Source organism: Alosa alosa, chromosome 23 (genome assembly GCF_017589495.1).
Source record: "Alosa alosa isolate M-15738 ecotype Scorff River chromosome 23, AALO_Geno_1.1, whole genome shotgun sequence".
NCBI classification, from domain to species: domain Eukaryota; kingdom Metazoa; phylum Chordata; class Actinopteri; order Clupeiformes; family Clupeidae; genus Alosa; species Alosa alosa.
The window spans coordinates 4,567,538-4,575,037 of record NC_063211.1 but is presented as its reverse complement, the minus strand read 5'-3'; the positions used below and the strand labels follow the sequence as shown (position 1 = coordinate 4,575,037).

Below are 7,500 nucleotides of genomic sequence, written 5' to 3'. Positions count from 1 at the left end.
TGTGTCTAAAAAAAAACACGGTGGTGTTCAAGCCCTTCTGAATGTTTTCCAATGTCATGCGGATCTTCCACAATTCCAAACATGATGGGAGCATGCTAGGGCCGTAATGATACACCAACCTCACGATTCGGTTTGTGTCACGATTTTTGACCCACGGTTCGATACGAACCTCGATTTTTCTTCTTGAGGGGGCTAGACATTTTTATTAAATAACATTAGAAGACCAGAGGATTACAAGGCTATAATATATCTGTATTATTTTATATCCTGATGCATATTGTTACAGCCCTAGAGCATTCCAATCAAGTCCTCCATCTTATCCTATCATAACACAAATGCAATGCCAACAATCATCATGCTTCCATCACATCTGTTCATGAGGGAAGCACTGTTATCCAAAATGTATTTCGATAACCTGTGATAAGACTGAAATCATTATATTGCAATGTATAAGGACCCCATTCTAATATATAAGGACCCCATTTAATGTATAGGGTCCCCATTCTAATTTAGCCTTCATCTGCTAGCTTGCAATAGCAAACATGGTGCCGCTATACTCTTCACCAGAAGGGAGCTCCAATCATTCTTCCATTAACACAAGCCCATCAGTCTCTCATTGGCCCATTAATATCATTCCCAGCTCAAATGCCAAGCCACAGAGCGTATAGAGTCATATGGTGCAACTACCAATCAATCTCTATGGCTTAGTCTGAGGCAGAGCACTGCAGCCTGAGAGATACTCAAACACTGTCATGTTCAGCCCATTCATTTCATTGACAGAACCTAACAGAGGAGATTTCTAGGAGATAATATCATCAAATTTCAATAGCTTCACTCAATGCCTACGCCATAGGGCATTCGTGTGCATTTTTCTATTGATTGAGCTGGAAATATGATAATAACATGCACACGTAAGAGTGTGAGACGGACACATTAATAAAGACATTTAAGGTATATATACAGTGATAAGTTACGCACTGTAAGGAGAGGGGAAAAAAAAAACCATTCCTCTGATACAAGCATGTTCACCATCCTAAACACAACCGGACTAAGACTAGTAAAATACAGACGTGGTGGACCATCCTAAACACAACCGGACTAAGACTAGTAAAATACAGACGTGGTGGAGCATCCTAAACACAACCGGACTAAGACTAGTAAAATACAGACGTGGTGGAGCAGCGATGACCTCACCACCTGACAATCGGTCCACTCGTGTTTGATTCCCAAATGTGCCGCTGCGAGTCCATGTGGTTTTGGATAAAAGCGTCTACAGTACCATATACCAGTCAACTTTAACTTCATCTTTATATGATAGAAAATGTATCTATTTACATGTAGAGGCAAGTATATACTGCCCGTCAGTGGATTTCAGACACATTGGTAACATTCCTGAGAGAAGAGGGGCGGATCAGCTGCCTCATTGTTGTGGAATGGGTTTAAGTGACGACAGAGCGGTCTTGTTTGCGCTAGTCAGTTTTTGGCTGTTCTCCCTCACCACCTCTAGGGACTACAGTATGTGGCTGTTAAACCCTCATTAACTGAGTAAACAGACTCTGGGGGAAGTTTGGTGTTGAGCTTTGGACAGGAGGGGGTTAATACCCCCCCCCCCCATACCCCACCCTGTCCTCCTCACAAAGTCCATCACGTGGCCATAAACAGGAGTCCTCTCATCTCCCTGGAAATGAAGCCATTCCTTTAATTGGACCTATTAAAGCTCTGGGCCTTAATGATGATTCTGTCATAAACATTTACCTTCAGGAGAGAATACCAGCTCCAAGGGCAGTCGGTGAACACACACACACACACACACACTCTAACTGATTCTTTCAGTCAGTCACTCACACTTTCAAAGTATCACTCCTCCATCACAAAGCCTCATCTTGGCTCCACTCACAGGCTACAACATTGCAGTTCAACTGTGGATGGCAGTTTTCACTCGTCTGGCTCAAGCTTGAGGCTTCACTGAGCACATTTACAACTCCCCTCAACAGGCCAGCAAGTCTGTCGGTCCAGGACTCACCTTCAAGGTCTTTAGAGCCAACGGAATATCCGTCACCAGGCAAGCATGGCCCTAGAGATATATATTCATATGCGTACACAGACATCCCTCGACTGTATATTACTTTAAGTGTTAAGAACAGTTATGATAAGGCTGTGTTAAATATTTAAACTGCACAGCTAATACAATTTAACTTAAACCATCAATCTTGCCCTGCTGCATGAGAAGCAGCCATTTATTCTAATGGAAATGTCACCCATTTGATCAGATTTATGACAGCTCCATTCACCCACCCAAGGGGTGGCTCGCCAACGAGGAACTCACACAGTCACTAACACTCCATTTTAACACCATCTCCTGCTGTTTTCCCACACACCAGTCCTGGCTCGGAGACCCAGAGGTATAATGTTTCATTACTACCGACCACTGGAACACGCTGTCAACCATTTTAGCGTGGCAGAATGAAAATCAATAAATGCGCTGTTTCCCCATGCGGGGGCGTCCAGTCCAGCCTTGGCCGAGTGATTAAGGATCTCAGCGGCGGTAATCCATTGGAGGCCGTGTTTGCCGTTTTGTGGCAAATCAGCGATATTGGTATGGAGGCATCATTAGTGTGTGGTGGCTGCAGCCCCTGGGGAACTGATCTGAGATCTGAGGGGCTGTGGCTCTGAGACTATTATTAGGGCCACTGATGGGACCTGTGCTGCAGCAGGATCAGTACGGCACACCAGGGCTCCGCCAGGCCCCCCCTGGGGCTCCCCACCTCTGGGGGTGAGAACAGAGGCAGTAGGGGCAACACAGCAAGCTACACAGGAAGATTAACCTTTCACCTTCGACCTGTGACCTCACTATAGAATGACAGGGAGCAAGAGAGAGTGCGGAGGGGATTTGGAACACGAATGAAATACGAGAGAGGACAACAGCTGAGAAATACGAAAAGGCTGTGATGATAGAAAGAATGAGGCTGTGGCTGTGTGTGTCTGTGTGTGTGTGTGTGTGTGTGTGTGTGTGTGTGTGCGTGTCAGAGAGAGAGTGAGTGTGTGATGACAAGCAGATAGGGTGCAAGAGAAATTAAATATGCATCATTCATTATAGGAAGTTGAGAACCTCTCAGAATGAGGTGAAAAGAAGAAAGAAAGAAAGAAAGAAAGAAAGAAAGAAAGAAAGAAAGAAAGAACAGTAGGTGAACACATACAGAGAGTTCATGCAGCTTTACGCATGGATTATTAGCATGACAATAGCCACTAACAAACAAATATTTTGATTGGCATTAGTCAACACTGAAACACCTTAAAAATAAATAAATAAATAAAAAAAAAAAACGCTTTAAAATCAAAAACTGTCCCCATCAGAGCATTTCAGAGCTATTGTGCAGGATTCAGATACACAGTTTGAAAGTGCAGGATGTCTTGACTAAAGTAATATATAGTGAGTGTTCAAGACATCTTCCAAAAGGCTGTCTCTGTGTGTGTGTGTGTGTGTGTGTGTGTGTGTGTGTGTGTGTGTGTGTGTGTGTGTGTGTGTGTGTGTTCGTAAGTAAGACACACACTGTGAGATTTATTTGCCGTTAGTGTGGTAAATGTGAGAGTGACAGTGACAATAACGAGGCTGGCTGGACACTCATGACTCCAGCAGTGGCGAGGGCACCTCAGATGGCGAGTCGCTGGACGCGGAGAACGCAGCTCGTTAGTATTAGCCGACACTAACGAACAAACATGCCGACCACAGCCCCCCACCCCATCCCGCGCCCCACACACACACACACACACACACTGCTACAGCCAGCCCACCGAGGGGAGGGGGGGTGGGGTAATTAGGATAATTAAATTAGAGAGCTGATGGACGCAGGCTGGGAAACTGTCAGGATAAGTCACCTCACTCTCAGTCACACACACACAAACAGCCCTATACTCACAGAGACCATTTCTTAAAATGTCCAGAAATCTGAGCGCACACACACACTATAACAACAACTCACTCACACTGCCCAACACTCCATGACCCAACAGAGCCTACGCATGCATCACGGGGCCGTAGTTAATCTCTCACATACACAACAAAAGTCTGCCCACCACTATTTACCTCCAGCCATTAGTGAGCCACGTGACACACACACACACACACACACACACACACACACACACACACACACACACACACCACCCCCACCCTAGCTCTCCCCCCATGTCAGTTCTTGACCCTGACTAAATAAATGACTTCTCTTCATTTGTCCACTGGCCTTTCCTCAAACACTCCATTATATAAACACAAATGCACATAACTAACACACCAATTATTTTTAATGGTAAATGTCCGACTGCTTCATGACTCTTAGACTCCAATGAAACCCACTGGCTTCTCCTGATGGAGGTCTCTCAGAGACAATATATTATTGCACACTGAACCACTACCAATTATCATTTATAAAACAGGGAATTCAAGAACTTGCAGACAATATACTTTATTATGCTGTGAATATTCCAACAAGCGATAGACTTTTATGCCACTTGGACATAATGCATAGGGGCGAGGTCATACATTGTGGCTTGGTAAATCCAGAAATCATCAGGCACACATGTAGAACCATAAAAAAAAAAAATCAATATTCACAATGAGTTTTGAAACGATCACTCGTTTATAAATTGCATTTTAGTGCACAAAGCTCTGAATGCCAGCTTGCTGTTTCCTCATGTAACAATTCATCAGAAAAGAGTTAGATAGATTAACAGATCAGATTTAATCAGATTTTTTATCTTTACCTCCTAGTAACATTAGTGTGCATTCGCATGTAGGTTAGTATGTGTTTGTGTACCTCTGCTCATTTTTGTCCATCACTTCGGGCAGATAAGGGGGAAGAAACACACACCTTAAATACTGAAATGAGTACATCTGGATTTTTTTTGCATCTTCCATCATTAACACGTATAGACCCTTTCAAGAGAGTTCCATTATCAGCAGCATAGTTGGCCCCACAAGGCTTCCGTTTTAACATTCCATATGTTATCTTAATGCAGAGGAAGTAGATTGGGGCCCAAATAGAATGTTCAAGCATTGTTTTTGTTTTTATTGTTGAAAGGGTCTATAACATGATATCATCGGATACAACCCTGCCTCTCCAGCAGGGGCTAGTGGACAAAAGACGCAGCGACTCCAGCCTGAGTCTGATTATTTCTGGCTGTGTTGGCCGCCTGGGCATCAGTGGAGCCTTAGTCTCCAGCACCAAATTAAGGTCATGGGAATTATAATTACCGTCAGTACAATGCTTAGATGCAAGAACAAGCTTAAGTCAGGCAAAATAAATAGAGTGTGATTGTGTACTAACAACACACACACACACACACACACACACACACACACAATGTAAACACACAAACACACCTCTAGGCAGAGAAAGTTCTACACACACACACACACACACAAACTACACAAAACATTAACATGATCATTTTAGCGGTCATCAATAAATCCCATGGTTGTGGATAATTAAAACGCGTGATTAATTGAGGACAATGATGTGAAAAATGCTAAGAGACAGCGTGTGTGATAATGTGTCGGAGATAATGTTTCCTGCCGCTCATTTGCAGAGGCTGATGGGACTTGGACGAGAACCCACTTTCTCTGCCATCAACACACACACACACACACACACACACCACAGAGCTAAATTACTGTGTGGACTTGGCTACAACAGGCAATATAATAATTAACAGGATAATCGGCCAGCATTTAGAGCTCAACTCTCCTGACTGGGCCAAGAATAACCATAAAGACATGTATGCAAGACATTTGGGCACTTTTACACATGCTAAGCTACATCAGCCACAAACACACACACACATTTATTCATTCAATGCCACACTAAATTGATAAATATTTTTGTGAGCACACACACACACACATGTACACACCACACAAACACACACACACACATACATATTCCACACACACACCCTGCAGGGTGTACCAACCCACAGAGGGGCAGGAAATGGATCCAGTTCCACCTGATTTCCCTTGAGAAAGAGATCTCTGAGGCATCCTGTGTCTGTCACTGTCAACTACTGTCAACCTCCACCTCTCTCTCTCACACACACAAAACCTACTTATGATAGTCTTGACTGACACTGTAAATATGTACATGTTCCATGTGGGATTGTCCTCTGTAGAACTGTTGTCATGCCGTGCTACTGTGGGCAACTATTGTTGTCGGTCTTTCTGTAAAGCCTACTTTCAAGAGAGAGTTTCTGGTTTTCAGAGCTAGTAGCATTAATAATTTTGCTAAATTACTTACTCTTCCTGAGTACCCAGCATGAATGTGGGACAACAGAGGAGCCTGTCTAGCCAGAAGCTGGGTGGAAACTGTTGGCATTGCTTTCAGTGCAAATCAATTCCTGGCAGACTGACTATCCAGTACTCAAGAGATGCGAAAACACTAAGTGCTTTTTATTCTCGGTGCAATACTGCACCCTAGTGGACAGTTGCGGTCATACAGCTATATCCAGGTTTATGCCTGAATTCAGCCTCATCTGATCATTATCCATAACTAATAATTCAGAAATGTTTGTATTCCTTTGAGCAAAAAATATATATATTTTCACTTAAGATTTTAGGGTTTTAAAGAATAAGTTTGAGAACATCGAGCTAAGCTGTGAGTAAAGTCATCTTTTTTTTTTAATGAGGAACAGAGAATACACACTGAACAAAAGTAAACTTTATAAACTTCACCAGACGTTTACATCTCCCAGACTTCCAAGACACAGGTCTTAATTAACAGCACCCTGACAGTCGTATATTTCCCCACCTGCCCAACACCCCCCTCACCTGTCATGGCCGAACACTTCAAACAAGGCAGCAGGGGATTTATGCGTTTGGTGGTCTCGCAAGATTAATGTGATTAAAAGGTTTTTCACAGTGAAACTCATATGACATTGAGTGATGACAGCATGACATTGTGTGTGTGTGTGTGTGTGTGTGTGTGTGTGTGTGTGTGTGTGTGTGGGGGTCACTGCAGGGAAATTTGATGTGAGATCTAAAACAGAGAAGGTGATGTGTGTGGTGGGTGTGTGTGTGTGTGTGTGTCAATACATGGGAAAGTCTGACTGTATAAGACAGAGACAATGACAGAGAGAGTATAGTACGTATACGTAAGTAGATATCAGGCATGATGTGCTGCTTGCACAGTAAGAGTTGTGTGGTGCAGAGTAGAGCAGAGAGGGGTGGATCACTACGACTATAGGTTGTGTGTGTGTGTGTGTGTGTGTGTGTGTGTGTGTGTGTGAGTGAGAGAGAGAAAGAGAAAAGAGGAGAGAGGAAAGAGAAAGAAGAGAGGACAGAGAGAGAAAGAAAGAGAAAGAGAGAGAGAGAGAGAGAGAAGGAGAGAGAGAGAGGGAGAGAGAGAGGACAGAAAGAGAAACAAAGAGAGAGAAAGAGAGAGAGAAAGAGAGAGAGAGAGAGAGGGAGGGAAGAAGAGAAGAGGTCTGAGCAGCTCCTCTGAGAGTGGC

The 7,500-nt window shown here is 43.6% G+C and overlaps 1 protein-coding gene across 1 annotated transcript in view; it reads right to left on the bottom strand.

Annotated features, from left to right (window-relative positions):
- The window catches only part of agap1 (ArfGAP with GTPase domain, ankyrin repeat and PH domain 1), a gene marked incomplete in the record, with an annotated part of 86,190 nt that overhangs the window by 58,181 nt on the left and 20,509 nt on the right, over positions 1-7,500 (bottom strand).